The sequence below is a fragment of the Oncorhynchus mykiss genome, chromosome 1 (genome assembly GCF_057628025.1).
Source record: "Oncorhynchus mykiss isolate SJ-2025 chromosome 1, ASM5762802v1, whole genome shotgun sequence".
NCBI classification, from domain to species: domain Eukaryota; kingdom Metazoa; phylum Chordata; class Actinopteri; order Salmoniformes; family Salmonidae; genus Oncorhynchus; species Oncorhynchus mykiss.
Window position 1 is genome coordinate 33,301,041 of NC_143022.1, and position 16,504 is coordinate 33,317,544.

A 16,504-nucleotide genomic window follows, 5' to 3' on the forward strand; every position below is an offset into this window, starting at 1 on the left:
TTCTTTATTTTTAATATTTTCTACATTGTAGAATAACAATGAAGACATCAAAACTATGAAATAACACATATGGAATCATGTAGTAACCGAAAAAATGTCCAAATATATTTGAGATTTGAGATTCTTCAAAGTTGCCACCCTTTTCCTTGATGACAGCTTTGCACACTCATGGCATTCTCTCAACCAGCTTCATGAGGTATTCACCTGGAATACATTTCAATTAACAAGTGTGCCTTGTTAAAAGTTAATTTTATTCCACCAAACTTTATTGTTGGCACCATGCAGGTGCCAGGTGGCAGGTGTGTTAACCTGTCTAGGATTACGGAACCCCTCTCCAACAGCCAATGAAATTGCTGGGCGCCAAATACAAATCAACAGAAATCTCATAAATCAAATTTCTCAAACATACAAGTATTAGGCAACATTTTAAAGACACAATTCTCATTAATCCAGCCACAGTGTCTGATTTCAAAAATGCTTTAGAGCGAAAGCTCCACAAATGATTATGTTAGGTCACCACCAACTCACAGAAAAACACAGCCATTTTTCCAGCCAAAGAGAGGAGTCACAAAAAGCACAAATAGAGATAAAATGAATCACTAACCTTTGATGATCTTCATCAGATGACACTCATAGGACTTCATGTTACACAATACCTGTATGTTTTGTTCGGTAAAGTTCATATTTATATCCAAAAATCTTATTTTACATTGGCGTGTTACGTTCAGTAGTTCCAAAACATGCAGTGATATTGCAGAGAGCCACATGAATTCACAGAACTACTCATTATAAATGTCGATGAAAATATAATTATTAGACATGGAAATATAGATACACTTCTCCTTAATGCAACCGCTGTGTCAGATTTCAAAAAAACTTTACGGAAAAAACATAATCTGAGAACGGTGCTCAGAGCCCAAACCAGCCAGAGGATTATCCGCCATGTTGGGTAGTCAACATTATTCATAAATAGCATTATAAATATTCACTTACCATTGATGATCTTCGTCAGAATGTACTCCCAGGAATCGCAGTTCCACAATAAATGCTTGTTTTGTTCGATAATGTCCATCATTTATGTCCATTTATGTCCAATAGCTTCTTTTGTTAGGGCGTTTGGTAAACAAATCCAAATGCGCGATCTGGTCCTTTCGGACGAAACGTTCAAAAAGTTATATTACAGGTCGAAGAAACTTGTCAAACTAAGTATAGAATCAATCTTTAGGATGTTTTTATCATAAAAGTTCAATAATGTTCCAACCGGAGAATTCCTATGTCTAAGATAAAAGCAATGGAACGACAGCTACCTCTCAAGTGAAAGCGCGTGACTGAGAATGAGGCTGCTGGCAGACCACCGACTCAAAGAGCTCCCATCCGGTCCCACATCACAGTAGACGCCTGAAACAACGTTCTAAAGATGGTTGACATCTAGTGGAAGCCTTAGGAAGTGCAACATAACCAACATCCCACTGTGTATTCAATAGAGGTGAGTTCAAAAACTACAAACCTCAGATTTCCCACTTCCTGTTTGGATTTTTTCTCAGGTTTTTGCCTGCCATATGAGTTCTGTTATACTCACAGACATCATTCAAACTGTTTTAGAAACTTCAGAGTGTTTTCTATCCAATACTAATAATAATATGCATATATTAGCATCTGGGACTGAGAAGGAGGCAGTTCACTCTGGGCACGCTATTCATCCAAAAGTGAAAAATGCTGCCCCTTATCCCAAAGAAGTCTTAAGCGGAGCGACACAGGGGAACCCAAGAGCAGACTCAGATGAGGAAACAGGGATGAATGAACCAAAATATTTATGGTTACACAGGGAGATATGGAGTACAGATCCGGGGAAGCTCTGATGAGTTGCAGAAAAAACAGATGTGGAGACTGAGGTTGGATTTAGCTGAGTAGAACAGGGTAAACAGGTCCTGAGGGGAATCCAAGGTAGTGGTAGTGAGTAAAATCCAGAGTAAGGTAGTTGGGTGGTGAGATGTGAGATGTGGAACGGGAGACAGGAGCCAGAGACAGAGTGGTAAATGAGCAGAGATTACGATCTGGCAGAGTGGAAGTGGCAGGAATGAGTATTTGTAGAGGTCTTGATTATGGAACGAGTTGCAGTTGGTAGGGATCTGCTTTGACTCCAGCACACCTGTCTCCAACCACACAATCACACAGAGAGGGAGAGAGAGAGAGTGTGTACAGGGGGAGTAACTGCAAGTCAAGAAGACACCGGATGAACACCAGAGGGCGTAGCAGGAACAGATGTGACAAGGTGGTGTTCTCCTGGCATCCACCAAACCCAGATTTGTCTGTCAGACTGCCAGATGTGAAGCGCGATTCATCATTCCAGAGAACGTGTTTCCACTGCTCCAACGGCGGCGAGTTTGCACCACTTCAGCCGGTGCTTGGCATTGTGCATGGAGATCTTAGGCTTGTATGCGGCTGCTCGGCCATGGAAACCCATTTCATGAAGCTCCCTACGAACAGTTCTTGTGCTGATGTTGCTTTCAGAGGCAGTTTAGAACTCGGTAGTGAAGTGTTGATGATTTTTATACACGAAGCACTTTAGCACTCAGCGGTCCCATTCTTTGAGCTTGTGTGGCCTACCACTTTTTGGCTGAGCCGTTACTGCTCCTAGACATTTCCACTGCACAATAAGAACTTTTAAAGTTGACCGGGGCAGCTCTAGCAGGGCAGACATTTCACAAACTGACTTACTGGAAAGGTGGCATCTTATGAAGGTTTAACGTTGAAAGTCACTGAGCTCTTTAGTATGGATATTTTTCTGCCAATGTTTGTCTATGGAGTTTGCATGGCGGTGTGCTCATTTTATACACCTGTCAGCAACAGGTGTGGTTGAAATAGCCTAATCCACTAATTTGAAGGGGTGTCCACATACTTTTGTATAAATAGTGTATTTATGGCTTATGCACATACTTTTTTATATAGCTTTCCTTTATTTGAATAATTTTCTAACCAGGTGCATTAAATATTTTCAAATGTTCAACATTTTTCTTGTTGAAATACATAGCAGAAGATCAAAAGTCAGGGTGTGGAACAATTGCCTTCACATTGCAAAACAGTGAAAAATAGAAATAAAATGCTTTTGAAAATGATCCAAAAAACATATATAAATAATAAATAAATAAGTGTTAGCTTATTTTAGTGCCAACTTAATATCTTAAATCTACCCCGAAACACAAAAAAATCCAGTATTTGCAAAATCGGCCTACATATTGAATAATGTTACAACATTGAAATGTGCCGGTGAGACCTAACACGTTCAGCTTGCTTTCTCTAGTGAGGCAGAGGGGAGGGAAAGTTGACAGGTATGTGTGTACTGGAATGCACAGCTGAGCCACACCTGTGGGAACCTTCTCTAGCCATTCTTGGGGACCTGGCCAATCCCCTTTTACCCTATTGGCCAATCTCCTAGTGACAGACAAAGGAAAGATCAGTGACTGTGCAGATATATTGATGAGAACCAATAGGAGACAAGGAGTAAGGTGGGGCCACAGTGTAATAAAACTCTTCACTGAGGTGTGTCCTCAAAGTTACTTTGCCTTTGGGATGTGGATGAGTACTTAATGGATACTTCCATGACTGGTCAAGACCACAAATGAAAGGTATTCCTTTTATCAAACAGATTGACTACTAATAGAGATGATTGCCTTTTGGAGAATTGTCGATGGTGAATCTCTGGTGAACGATGACTTCACTCTATCTACTTCTACTTTCCAGCTGTTTGTCAGGGCTGGCTAGATGTCCTGGACCTGACCTGAATGGCCACCACAGTAAAGGTGATATGTAGACAGAGAATGGGAAAACTGAGTGTGTAAGACATCCAAAGAGGTTAGCTATGAGGTCAACATGTGTCTTGGGTTTGATTTTGGATGTGTTCTCAGTACAGTAGCTTTCTGCTTTTCAAAATGTGTTGTAAGAGTGTAATATTGTCGACCACATCTCCTTATCACTTTTCCAGCCCAGCTATCCATTCTGTATTCGTTGGACGGAGAACTGATAAGGGCATGTGTCTGACACTTTCCGCCAATGATAGAGAGAGCTGTACTACAAAGAAAAACTCTCTCCTGTCCAGCAGCAGCATTACTACCTGTATCCTTAACTGGGTCATTAGGGTAACTGGAGTTACATCTACTCCAGTCTCAATATGTTACAACCTATTCATAACACTTGTTTGCTTCTTTTTCACAGAAAACAATTAGAATTTTTTCTCAGAAAACCCATGGAATCAATCCTCTGAATGCATGTATTTTTTGTATCCCTTCAGGTTGCTATTGTTTGCAAAACATTTGGTGACTCATACTAGCATTCATAGCAACTTCATTCTGTATAGAGGTCAATCTTCTATTATGATTATGTATGAGCAATGAGTATATGATCACATATGAATTGTACGCTTTACAAAAACACAATAGCAATCCAAATCCTCCAGCCACTCAAATGGCTAAGATTTGCTAGGATAAACATGATATCCTTTAATGAGTAAATGTGGCTAATTTGCTCATTCAAAAAACAAATTGTGCATCTGTTTGATATTCTGATGTAATTCAGAAGGCTGAATTCAACCTGGTGAATCCAGGCTGGACCCAGAGTAGAACCCCTCTACACAGCAACAGGTTGGAGACAACATGGGCCACTAATTAAACATTCACTGCATGAGTTGACTGCCTACTACAGACTGTACTGAGCTGGAGATGGGTCCTGTGAGAGAGAGCATTCCTGAAACTGTGGTGGCAGGCATAATTACAGAGCAGCAGCACTCAGACAGTCAGGTTTGGCCAACATTTAAGGCCCCAGGGCAAAATCCAAATCACACTTCAAATCATGGTGTCTAATATATTGCTGTAATATTTAAATGATGCATGAGCACCATGATGACCAAACTCATTAATAAAATATGAGATGTTGTGTGGTTTTCAGGTAAACAAGTAGAAAACGTGAGATATACTGACGACAACTTTGATGAAAATAAATGCTGTTTATGTTGACTCCTTGTCTCTGTGTGAACTAGTACATGCTTCAAATGTTGACTGAATATGGTTAAACAGAATAGCTGTTTTTAAAATGGACTGTAATTTGGTATTTCTAATTACTAAAACAATTTTTATTTAAACTATATATATTTCACAGTTATGCATTTTATATTTTCACCTCTGAATTTCTTGAAGCTATAATCGTTACAGTATCAATATGCCAATATCAAGCACACAAGTTGAATTGGCCAATGGCTGAACAAGTATGCAGACACTATTGATACTTCATAAATAGATTTAGTGTGGCAGATAAGAGCCATGAGATGTTTAGTCAAGGTAGTCTTTGTTTTCAGTACTAGACTGCAGCTACGTCTTTAAACACAAGAGGGTATTGTTCCACAACCTATGGATTTTCCTTTCTTCATTTTCACCTGGAGTCAAATAGGAAGAGTACAAAGTAATGCATATGCAGTACATCAATAATGTATTGCAGGTAGCCTAGTGGTTAGATCGTTGGGCCAGTAACCGAAAGGTTGCTAGATTGAATCCCTGAAATGACCAGGTAAAAATCTGTTGTTCTGCCTCTGAACAAGGCAGTTAACCCACTGTTCCTAGGCTGTCATTGTAAATAAGAATGTGTTCTTAACTGACTTGCCTAGTTAAATAAAGCTAAAAAAAGTAATAAAAATTATCATACAAAATAAAAAATAATACACTTACTATGAAAATGTTAAGAAGAATGAATGCAATCATTTTAGATTAGCAATATGTAACAGGATTATCAAGCTCCTCAAGCACACAAGGTCAGTCAATGTTGTCACTAGGTGGACAGCTTTTTAGTAATACACAATTTTACTTCAAGCACTATCAGTTGTCAAGTGAAGGGCTCTTTCTTTCTTCAAATCAAATCAAATTGTATTTGTCACATACCATTAAATGCTTACAAACCCTTAACCAACAATGCAGTTCAAGAAATAGAGTTAATAAAATATTTACTAAATAAATGAAAGTAAAAGGTTGGGGGGTCAATGTAAATAGTCCGGGTGGTCATTTGATTAGTTGTTCAGCAGTCCTATTGCTTGGGAGTAGAAGCTGTTAAGGAGCCTTTTGGTCCTAGACGATGCGCCAGTACCGCTTGCCGTGCAGTAGCAGAGAGAACAGTCTATGACTTTGGGCCTTCCTTTGTCACCGCCTAGTATATAGGTCCTGAATGGCAGGAAGCTTGGCCCCAGTGACGTACTCGGCTGTACTCACTACCCTCTGTAGCTACTTACGGTCAGATGCACAGCAGTTGCCATACCAGGCGGTGATGCACCGGTCAGGATGCTCTCGATGGTGCAGCTGTAGAACTTTTTGAGGATCTGGGGACCCATACCAAATCTTTTCAGTCTCCTGAGGGGGAAAAGGTGTTGTTGTGCACTCTTCACAACTGTCTTGGTGTGTTTGGACCATGGTAGTTTGTTGGTGATGTGGACACCAAGGAACTTGAAACTCTTGACCCGCTCCACTTCAGGTCCATCGATGTTAATGGGGGCCTGCTCAGATCCTCCTTTTCCTATAGTCCACAATCAGCTCCTTTGTCTTACTCATATTGAGAGAGAGGTTGTTGTCCTGGCACCACACTGCCACGTCTCTGGCCTCCTCAAAATAGAATGGTATGCGAATTGGAGTGCATGATGGTGTTGATGTGAGCCATGATCAGCTTTTCAATGTACTTCATGGCTACCGACGTGATGGGGCGGTAATTATTCAGGCAGGTTACCTTCTCTTTCTTGGGCACAGGGACTATGGTGGTCTGTTTGAAACATGTAGGCATTACAGACCTGGCCAGGGAGAGGTTGAAAATGTCAGTGAAAACACTTGCCAGTTGGTCTGCACATGCTTTGAGTACCTATGCCCTTGCTGATTTCTTTCTTTGAGGGCCATGTATCAGAATGAAGTTACATAAGCCATACATCAGGACACATGCAGACAGTTATATACACAAACCGGTGCGCCTGGAACCTACTATCATAACCCGTTTAAATCTTTTGTGTTGCCCATTCACCATTTGAATGGCATACACAATCCATGTCTCAATTGTTTTAAAAAGGCTTAAAAATCTTACTTTAACCGGTTGTCTCTTCTTCATCTATATGGATTGAAGTGTATTTAACAGGTGACATCAATAAGGGATCTGTCACGCCCTGACCTTAGTTATCTTCTTTGGGGTACGTCTCCCTACTATGCCCTTTTTGCCCTGAGGCACATTCATGCCTGCAGAGATGAATCTGGGCAGGTGAACACCACTGGTTGGAGCAGAAGGGACAGAGGTAGAGGGGACAGAAGGTGCTACAGTGGACTTGCTGTAGCTAGCAAGCTCCTGGATGAGCAGCTCCCTGAAGGCTAGCTGTGAGATTGGGGGCTGTCCACAGCTCTTAGCCATTTCCTTCTGGAGGATGAAGGCATTCACCACAGCAATGTCAATGAAATGACAGAAAAATGTATTTTACCATTTCATGGTCTTGTGGAGAACATTGTAGTATCCTATCAGCACATATGACAGGTCCACACCTCCCATGCTCTTGTTGTAGTCATTCACAGCAGCTGGAATGTGGGCATTTTTTTTGGTCCATGCCCCGGCACCATCCTTCACACGCCTGACGACGTATCTATCTATTTCCTCTATAATTTGGGTTTAATCTTTATACCTAGACTTTGTTTTAGCTTTTCCTGATTTATTCGCCATATTTTAAATATATAAACTTGTTGAAAATGCTATTGAATCTGTACTGCTATGCATAACACTCCTGGCTCCGTCAAGTAGGATTTGCAATGGCGAATTAACCTCTTTTACGCCAGAGTTTACGACAAAGGCTGGTCTTCAAACGTATAACCATTACATATTGCCATTTACCTCAGCTCATTGGCTATCTTCCAAGCTAGAGTTCAAGATGATCAGTGGTCATTGGGCCAAAATACAGTCAATCAACGATAGACCAGTCCTACCCTTGTTGCGCAATGATGTCATTGATTGGTGTCTTCAAATCGGTTTGTTTCGGTCAATATGTCCCAGGAAAAGAACCATCAAGTATGGTTGTGTTGGTAACAACCAGAGGATTGCAATGAAACCAACCATGACTGGATACATTTTTGTTTAGTGTGTGTAATTACCACGAACGCATCTTCCAAAGTTGAATGAGACGGAAATCATGACGCAAGCGGTTTACAAATGTTTCGTGTTAGGCTATAAAAATGGATTTTATCAAACAAAACGAACATTCACTGTGTAGTTAGAACACTTGGCATTGCCACCAGAGGAAGATCTTCAATGGTAAGCAATTTATTTTGTCATTTCTGACTTTCATGACGCTAATGCTTGGTTGGAAAATGCTAGTAATACTTGTGTGTGCGTGGCGCCGTCCTCAAAAATAGCATGTTTGCTTTCACAGTAATGGCTTTTTGAAATCTGACACAGCGGCTGGATTAATAAGACGTTCATCTTTTAAATGATGTAGATACATGTGTTTACTATAACAAAATGTGTATTTGGAATGTTAGCTCTCTGCAGTTTCACCGGATGTTGGCCTGGTGGGACGTTACCCTAGAGAGGTTATCTTTGTTTTCTTTATTATTCTGGTCAGGTCAGGGTGTGACTAGGGTGGATATGTTAGTTTTGTATTGTCTAGGGTTTTTTGTATATCTAGATTTATGTAGGTCTATGGTGGCCTGAATTGGTTCCCAATCAGAGGCAGCTGTTTTTCGTTGTCTCTGATTGGGGACCATATTTAGGTAGCCATATTCCTTGGGTATTTTGTGGGTTCTTATTCTATGTTTAGTTGCCTGTCTGCACTAGCCATATTAGCTTCATGGTTCGTTTTGTTGTTTTGTTAGTTTTGTTCAGTGTTTGTTCTTCATTTAAAGTATATACGCTTACCACCCTGCGCCTTGGTCTCCTAGTTACGACGACTGTGACAGGATCATAGCTTTTACCTGGATTCACCTGGTCAGTTTATGTCATGGAAAGAGCAGGTGTCCTTAATACTTTGTATATCCCACTGATTAAAAAAACGACTGTCTTCAGCGAAGAAAGGGAAACTCCTTTTCAACTGCATGGTCTTATATAACATTATAAACTGGGTGGTTTGAGCCCTGAATGCTGATTGGCTGACAGTCATGGTATATCAGACCGTATACCATGGGTATGACAAAAAAAATCTTGCTACTGCTCTAATTACATTTGTAACCAGTTTATAATAGCAATAAGGCGCCTCGGGGGTTTGTGGTATATGGTCAATATACCATGGCCAAGGGCTGTATCCAGGCACTCCGCGTTGTGTCATGCATAAGAACAACCCTTAGCCGTGGTATATTGGCCATATACCACACCCCCTTGTGCCTTATTATAAACAACTGATAAGATCTTACATTCATACAGAAATACAAATGCAAAGACCCTCAAAAAGACCAAGGGAAATGGCAATGAAAGGGAATTGTGTAACAGACACCTGTACTCAAACTTGAAAACCTCATTTACGTAACAGTCTCATACTGTTTTACAAAGCATCTGCTCACACAGACCAATGCAAAGACATGATGTGAAAAAGACATGCTTAAATTGGAAGCTTCGGTACATCCTTTCTTATTTTACCCCATGGTAACCATGGCAACCATATCAAGAGGTGACAGTCTCCTAATTGAGAGTTGGATTTTGCTGCAATAATGCAATTTTGCACCTGTGGAGAAAGGGTATTTATGAAGACAAACATGTGCGCTCTGTTATGATTGGCCTAACAGATGTCTACTACGGTGGGCCTCTTAAGCACAGTTGGTAGAGCATGTTTGTGGGTTTGATTTCCGGGGCCACCAATCAGTAAAATGTTTAAATTAAATAAATTGCTTTGGATAAAAGTGTCTAATAAATGGTACCTATATATTATTATGTCTATCACAGACCATGTTTACAACCACAGTTTTCATGCAAGTAAAGTCATACTATATAAAAAAATGCCGACAGATGATTTGTTAATTCGAGCTTTCTTTTCAGCACTATTTTTTTCAAGCTTTCTTTTCAGCACCATGGAGTGATGAATCCTTACCACCACTACACCTGGCTATCAGCGCAGCCTTATCTGGCAGCAAAAAAGTTAATTCAGCCTCATTTACTGCCTTTTAAAAAACATAGCTGAAATGGCTGACTTGCTTAAACAAATGTGGTTTCTACTGACAATTGAGATGTAAAAACTATGGCATGAGGGAACAATGAGCAGATAACAGGCAATCTGTAATTTAGATGATTATTAATATAATTAATATATTATTATTAATATAATTATTAGGCCTACTTTTATAACCTCTGATTTGTACAAAGAGTAAAGTGTTGATTTGAAAGATAGTCAAATCATATAAAAATGCATTTAAATGTCGTTCGCAGTAACTTTTTAATTGACTGTCATAGAAACATCAAAACAAGTACTAATTGTTTTACAAAGGTCTGGCATACTTTTACCGTCTTTGATTTCCCTAAGAAGTCACATTTTGATTTGATACAAATAATACATTCAAATAAAAGTATTTTCATTGATTGTCATATAAACATCAGTACAATTGCAAAATATAAAAAAACATGAGAAAGACACTCAAAGAAGAGACAGATACTTTCATTGGAGAAACAAGAAGAATTGACACCAAGTAGAGGACAACAGAATGCAGAGAATATTTCATCATTTCATGATTAATCCTATCATCATGGCTTCACCTACTTATTATATAGAAAAACATTGTCTCCTTCCTAGAAAATGTCAACCTTCTAAGTTAGTTTTAGTTCTGTAAACCATTCATCAACAGTATCTACTGAATCTCAATTGCTCAAAAAGTAGGCCACATTAAATCTGTATTAGGCTATATCAAATCAAATGTATTTATATAGCCCTTCGTACATCAGCTGATATCTCAAAATGCTGTACACTAAACCAGCCTAAAACCTCAAACAGCAAGCAATGCAGGCGTAGAAGCACGGTGGCTAGGAAAAACTCCCTAGAAAGGCCAAAACCTAGGAAGAAACCTAGAGAGGAAACAGGCTATGTGGGGTGGCCAGTCCTCTTCTGGCTGTGCCGGGTGGAGATTATAACAGAACATGGCCAAGACATTCAAATGTTCATAAGTGACCAGCATGGTCCAATAATAATAAGGCAGAACAGTTGAAACTGGAGCAGCAGCACGGACAGGTGGACTGGGGACAGCAAGGAGTCATCATGTCAGGTAGTCCTGAGGCATGGTCCTAGGGGTCAGGTCCTCCGAGAGAGAGAAAGAACGAGAGAAAGAGAGAATTAGAGAGAGCACACAAAAATTCACACAGGACACCGAATAGGACAGGAGAAGTACTCCAGATATAACAAACTGACCCTAGCCCCCCGACACAAACTACTGCAGCATAAATACTGGAGGCTGAGACAGGAGGGGTCAGGAGACACTGTGGCCTCATCCGAGGACACCCCCGGACCGGGCCAAACAGGAAGGATATATCCCCACCCATTTGCCAAAGCACAGCCCCTACACCACTAGAGGGATATCTTCAACTACCAACTTACCATCCTGAGACAAGGCTGAGTATAGCCCACAAAGATCTCGCCACGGCACAACCCAATGGGGGGGGGGGGGCGCCAACCCAGACAGGATGACCACATCAGTGACTCAACCCACTCAGGTGACGCACCCCTCCCAGGGACGATATGAGAGAGCCCTAGTAAGCCAGTGACTCAGCCCCTGTAATAGGGTTAGAGGCAGAGAATCCCAGTGGAACGAGGGAAACCGGCCAGGCAGAGACAGCAAGGGCGGTTCGTTGCTCCAGAGCCTTTCCGTTCACCTTCCCACTCCTGGGCCAGACTACACTCAATCATATGACCCACTGAAGAGATGAGTCTTCAGTAAAGACTTAAAGGTTGAGACCGAGTTTGAGTCTCTGACATGGGTAGGCAGACCGTTCCATAAAAAATGGAGCTCTATAGGAGAAAGCCCTGCCTCCAGCTGTTTGCTTAGAAATTCTAGGGACAATTAGGAGGCCTACGTCTTGTGACCGTAGCGTACGTGTAGGTATGTACAGCAGGACCAAATCAGAGAGATAGGTAGGAGCAAGCCCATGTAATGCTTTGTAGGTTAGCAGTAAAACCTTGAAATCAGCCCTTGCTTTGACAGGAAGCCAGTGTAGGGAGGCTAGCACTGGAGTAATATGATCAAATTTTTTGGTTCTAGTCAGGATTCTAGTGTTAGTGTTCAAAAACTGGAGAGTTGAGACTAAATCACGGACGTTGGACAGAGTGGATTTCAGTTGTAACAAAAGACAGTTTTAATGAGTCAGAGATATCTTGTCCCGCAGTTTTACGTGCACGGACCTAGTTCACATAACTCGGCAAGGAGCCAGGTGAAAAAGAGGCCTATACAATGGTTACATACATTTTTATACATAGAATAAAGTAGGTGGAGTCTTGTCGTTTCGGTCTTCTTGACTGGTCGGAGGGTTGGAGGCGGGCCTTGCTCTAGCCAGAGCGGGCCCCATTGGTGCACAGCAAAAGTTCTTTGCTCTTGGGACAGGCCAGTTAGAGGGAGATGAGATGTGTGTTTATATAAGGAAGAGGGGGTCAGTCTTATGGCTGGGTGTATGTGTTCTTACTACGGAATGTCTTTGTTTATATGAGCTATGTGTATGAATATTTATATAACAAATCCCCCTCTTCACGTCTATTAGACGTGAAAACTATAGCAGAAAGGTGGCGGTTGCAATCGTGGGTATACATAAGGTGGTGCTCCTAACCTTGTCTGGTTTGCATGGTGGGTCTGTAGGTGTAGTGCTACGTTTGGGACGGGAGTGATTGGAGGGAGTGATATCAGGAAAGGAGTTAGGGACATGTGTAGGGGTTGGTGTATGTGATGTGGCAGGGTGAAGTAGTTGTTCAATTAACCATGTGAAAGTCCTAGGGTTACTCCAAATATCAGTATGAATATCACAAATAAGGGACCAGATATCCCCAGCCTCACCCAGAGAGGGAGAAATTTCCCTCTAACTGGGCGAGGTTCCCTTCTCAGGGGAGGCGGAGTTTGATGCCGCATCACCTGAGGAAGGAGTGTCTTCATTTGGAATCGAATTTAGGCCGCTCAAATCAGCTCTGACTTCAGTCAGTGTTCTAGAAGGAATTGGGGCTGGGGTGCAATGTGTAAGGCGGTGCCAAGGTGTGCCTGATTTACCTTTGACCTGGACTGAGTGTGAAGTAACCTCCTTCACTTCGTACGGTCCAGTCCACCTGGGTTCCAGCCACTTTCTCTTGTGGACTGTAACCCTCACCCCGTCACCAACCTTTACCTTCAGTAGTGGCGTGTCCCCCGGCAGCTCCCCCTCCTGGACCTTGTGAACCTGGGTAGAGAGTGCTGCAGAGAGAACCGTCAGTTTTTTCACATAATTAGACATTACAATTTGTTGTACATCAAGGGCGGGCATATGACCTCCCTCCCTTGGTGGACCATGCATGACTCTACCAGTCATTATCCCATGAGGCACATACTTTAGCTATCTTAGCTTTTGCTTTTGGTTTGACGTTCCACCAGATTTTGGGATTGGGGCCTGTACACAGATCCAAATCTGTGGGTTATGCCAAATCTTTCTTCCACCTGTCTCAGGTGTTTGTTAAATGTAAGCCATTTGTCAAAATTGATTTGTCTTGGGATGCCATACCTGGGTATTAGTTTGGTTTGTAGCCACTTAAAGACTGACCTAGCATCCTCCCCTTTTGTTAGTATTGCCTCTACCCATTTGGAGAACCTATCTACTATGACTAGGAGATAGAGTTTGCCTTTAGATACATTTTCGGGGCCCATGTCGGTGTAGTCTATACTAATATCCTGAAAACATGCATTAGGTATTACGTATGAGCCCATTGGTGTTTGATATGGTGTCTTTGGGTTGTGTCTGTCACAACCATTGCATTCGTCACAAAATAAATCATCGTCATAAAATAAGTCAGTCATATTTTTTATGTGAGGGTGCCACCAGATGTGCGAGGCCTTTTTGGAGGGTCTTTAGTTTGCCTTCGTGTGTGGGGCCATGTGTTTCTCATAAAAGTTCTGGGTCCATCAGTGTGGCCTGCTTCATGGGCATGGGCTGAGTCTGTATAGATATTCAGTCTTTCCTTTTCCTCTGATGAGGACCTGCGTCAATCCGATGATTTCAGCTAATTTGGCCGATGCTGGTTGAGGGTTGATGGCTGATTGAAGGGTGACATGTGAACCGTCTGGGAGTTGCTGTTTCCTTCTTCTGCCGTGGGTGGTGGGCATTTTTATGACCAGGGGATGGTGCTCCCAGTCATTCCCTGGAACTGCGGTTGGTTGTATGCGGGTTGCTGATGCATGGGTGTGGGTCCTGGTTGCTGATGTTCGTACTGTTGAGGTCTATTTCCACCCCTTTCCTTCCCATATGGACCTCTCGTAGAGTTCCACTGGCGTTGTTGTGGTGTGAGTGGGTATGGACACTCTCGTGAGTAGTGCCCTGGAGTTCTACAGTTGAAACAAACCCCTCTTTTTGGATGGCCTGGTATCCATTGCGGCTGGTATGCAAATTGTGGTTGCGGGGGATACCAAGGCCCCGGGTTGGCTGGTTGAGGACCGGCCTGCTGTTGAATCATCTGGGAGATAGTCTGGGCCACTATTTGAGAGATGTCTGTTTTGGTGCCTGTCTCCTTCGTTTCTTCCGCCACCATCTGTTTCTTAGGTTTTTCTCCTTGTTGTGCTTCCTTCAATTGGAGTTTCAGGAGTTGTACCTGGAGGGACTGCACCTGGCTCTCAGCACCCCCTCTTTCCTTGTTGTGCTGGGTCACATGGTGGTGCACATGAGTGTTGAATTGGGTCAGAGGAAGTGCAAACAACCCTACCGTTCCTCTGAGTTTGGTTTTAACATCTCCGGGACACCCGTTGACCACCATTTCCTTCCACATGCTGAGTGTGGTATCAGTGTGATCGAATGGTTCTTCGTGGACCGATCTCCATGTGGTCTTAGCCCTGTCCAGGTATGCTGCAGGTTGCTCACCTGGGTTGATTGTAAAGGAGGATAAGGTGGCATGGTTTCTTTCTGTAGGGTATGCTCTCCGTAGAACTTCCCATAATCTGGTACGGAAGTGGTCTATGGGCAGTGTTGGGGCCCGCCATCCAAGGTCAGCTGCTGTCATGAGGGCCTCCATGGTTCCGTGGTCGGTGGCTCTTGCTAGAAGTGCTTTCATGTCTCCTAGGCAGAGTTGCAGGCCTGACGTAAGTGTCTGCAGTTGAAGTAGCCACGCTGAAGCTCCTCCATGTAGGCTAGGCATCTGTCCCATCAGTGTTGTTAAATCAGTCATTTTCCAGGGCTGGTACTCCACAGTGTGTGCATCACCTGGTGTCGGTCGCAGGGGGTACTGTCCTGCCATCTCCTGCTCTCGCTCTCTTCTATCAGCAATTCTGGAGGACCGACGGAGTGTTTCGGACCCCATTGATTCGGTAACTTTGGTTACTGTTCCTCTCATTATGCCTTCCACACGGTAGGATCCCTCTCTGTTGTTATCTTGGTTAGCTATTAGCTCCCTGAGTTCCTTAGCTCGAGCTATTGATGATTTCAGCAGCTCCTGCATCTTAGTCACGTTTGGAGCTCCCATCGGAGCTGGGGTGAGCACCATGTCAATTTCTTCTTCGTTTTCGATATCCATGTTCTGATGACAGTCCTCCCTATCCGTCTGATAGAAGTGGTTTGAATCTAATCTTGTTTGTAAGTGTCCTCTGGTTTCAGAGGTGAGAGAGTTCACAGAGGAGCATTGCGGCCTCCGTTCCTGGGGGATGTCTCCTGCTCCTGGAATCCCAGTTTCGAACTGTTCACATACCATATGGCCAGCCGTTATCCCCAGGGTAATTTCTCCTTTTAACTCCCCTTGGTCTATTCTCAGAACTGGAGCCTGTATTGTGGGAGGTGCCCTGGGCAGGAATGGGTTGTGTGACGGGCTCCGGTGATTTTGTCCCTTTGAGTATGGCTGGGGCTGAACTGCCTCCATTGTCAATTGTGGATATAGTGAGGGAGAAACGGCCACAGGGGGAGCCGTGGGCAAGTTCTCAGGCGGAGCTTTAACATCCCCCGACGCCACAATAGCCACGCCCATCATGTCTGGTGTGTTTTTGGGCAGCACCCTCCTACTCTCCTGTATGGCCCATGTACCTATCTTGAGCTCCCCCTCTGCTCTCTCTCTCTCTCTTGTACCTACTTTTTTGAACCTGTGTATGTTGTTTCTCTCCGCCTCACTCGCTTTTGCATGCTCTACTGCGTCCTCTAATTCTGTCTGCATATCTTGGAGTTTCCCCCCTGTAGGTGGTCCTCCGCTAAAATAACCTGCTTGTGTCCATCTTATCCGTAATCCTTTCCACACTTTCTCCACTTTCCCATACTGTTTTTTACCTCCCGCTCTATCAATCATACTCTGATCTAAATAATCATTGAATTTTAGTTTGGGCGTGGTAGCTGCAGACAT

At 42.8% G+C, this 16,504-nt stretch overlaps 1 long non-coding RNA gene across 1 annotated transcript; it reads left to right on the plus strand.

The window, feature by feature from the left end:
- Positions 1-3,550: 3,550 nt before the first annotated feature.
- LOC149985476 (uncharacterized) lies at positions 3,551-5,015 on the plus strand. Its single transcript, XR_016482454.1, has 2 exons — positions 3,551-3,626; positions 3,742-5,015. It is a non-coding gene; the product is annotated as an uncharacterized LOC149985476 (long non-coding RNA).
- The last annotated feature ends 11,489 nt before the right edge of the window (positions 5,016-16,504 follow it).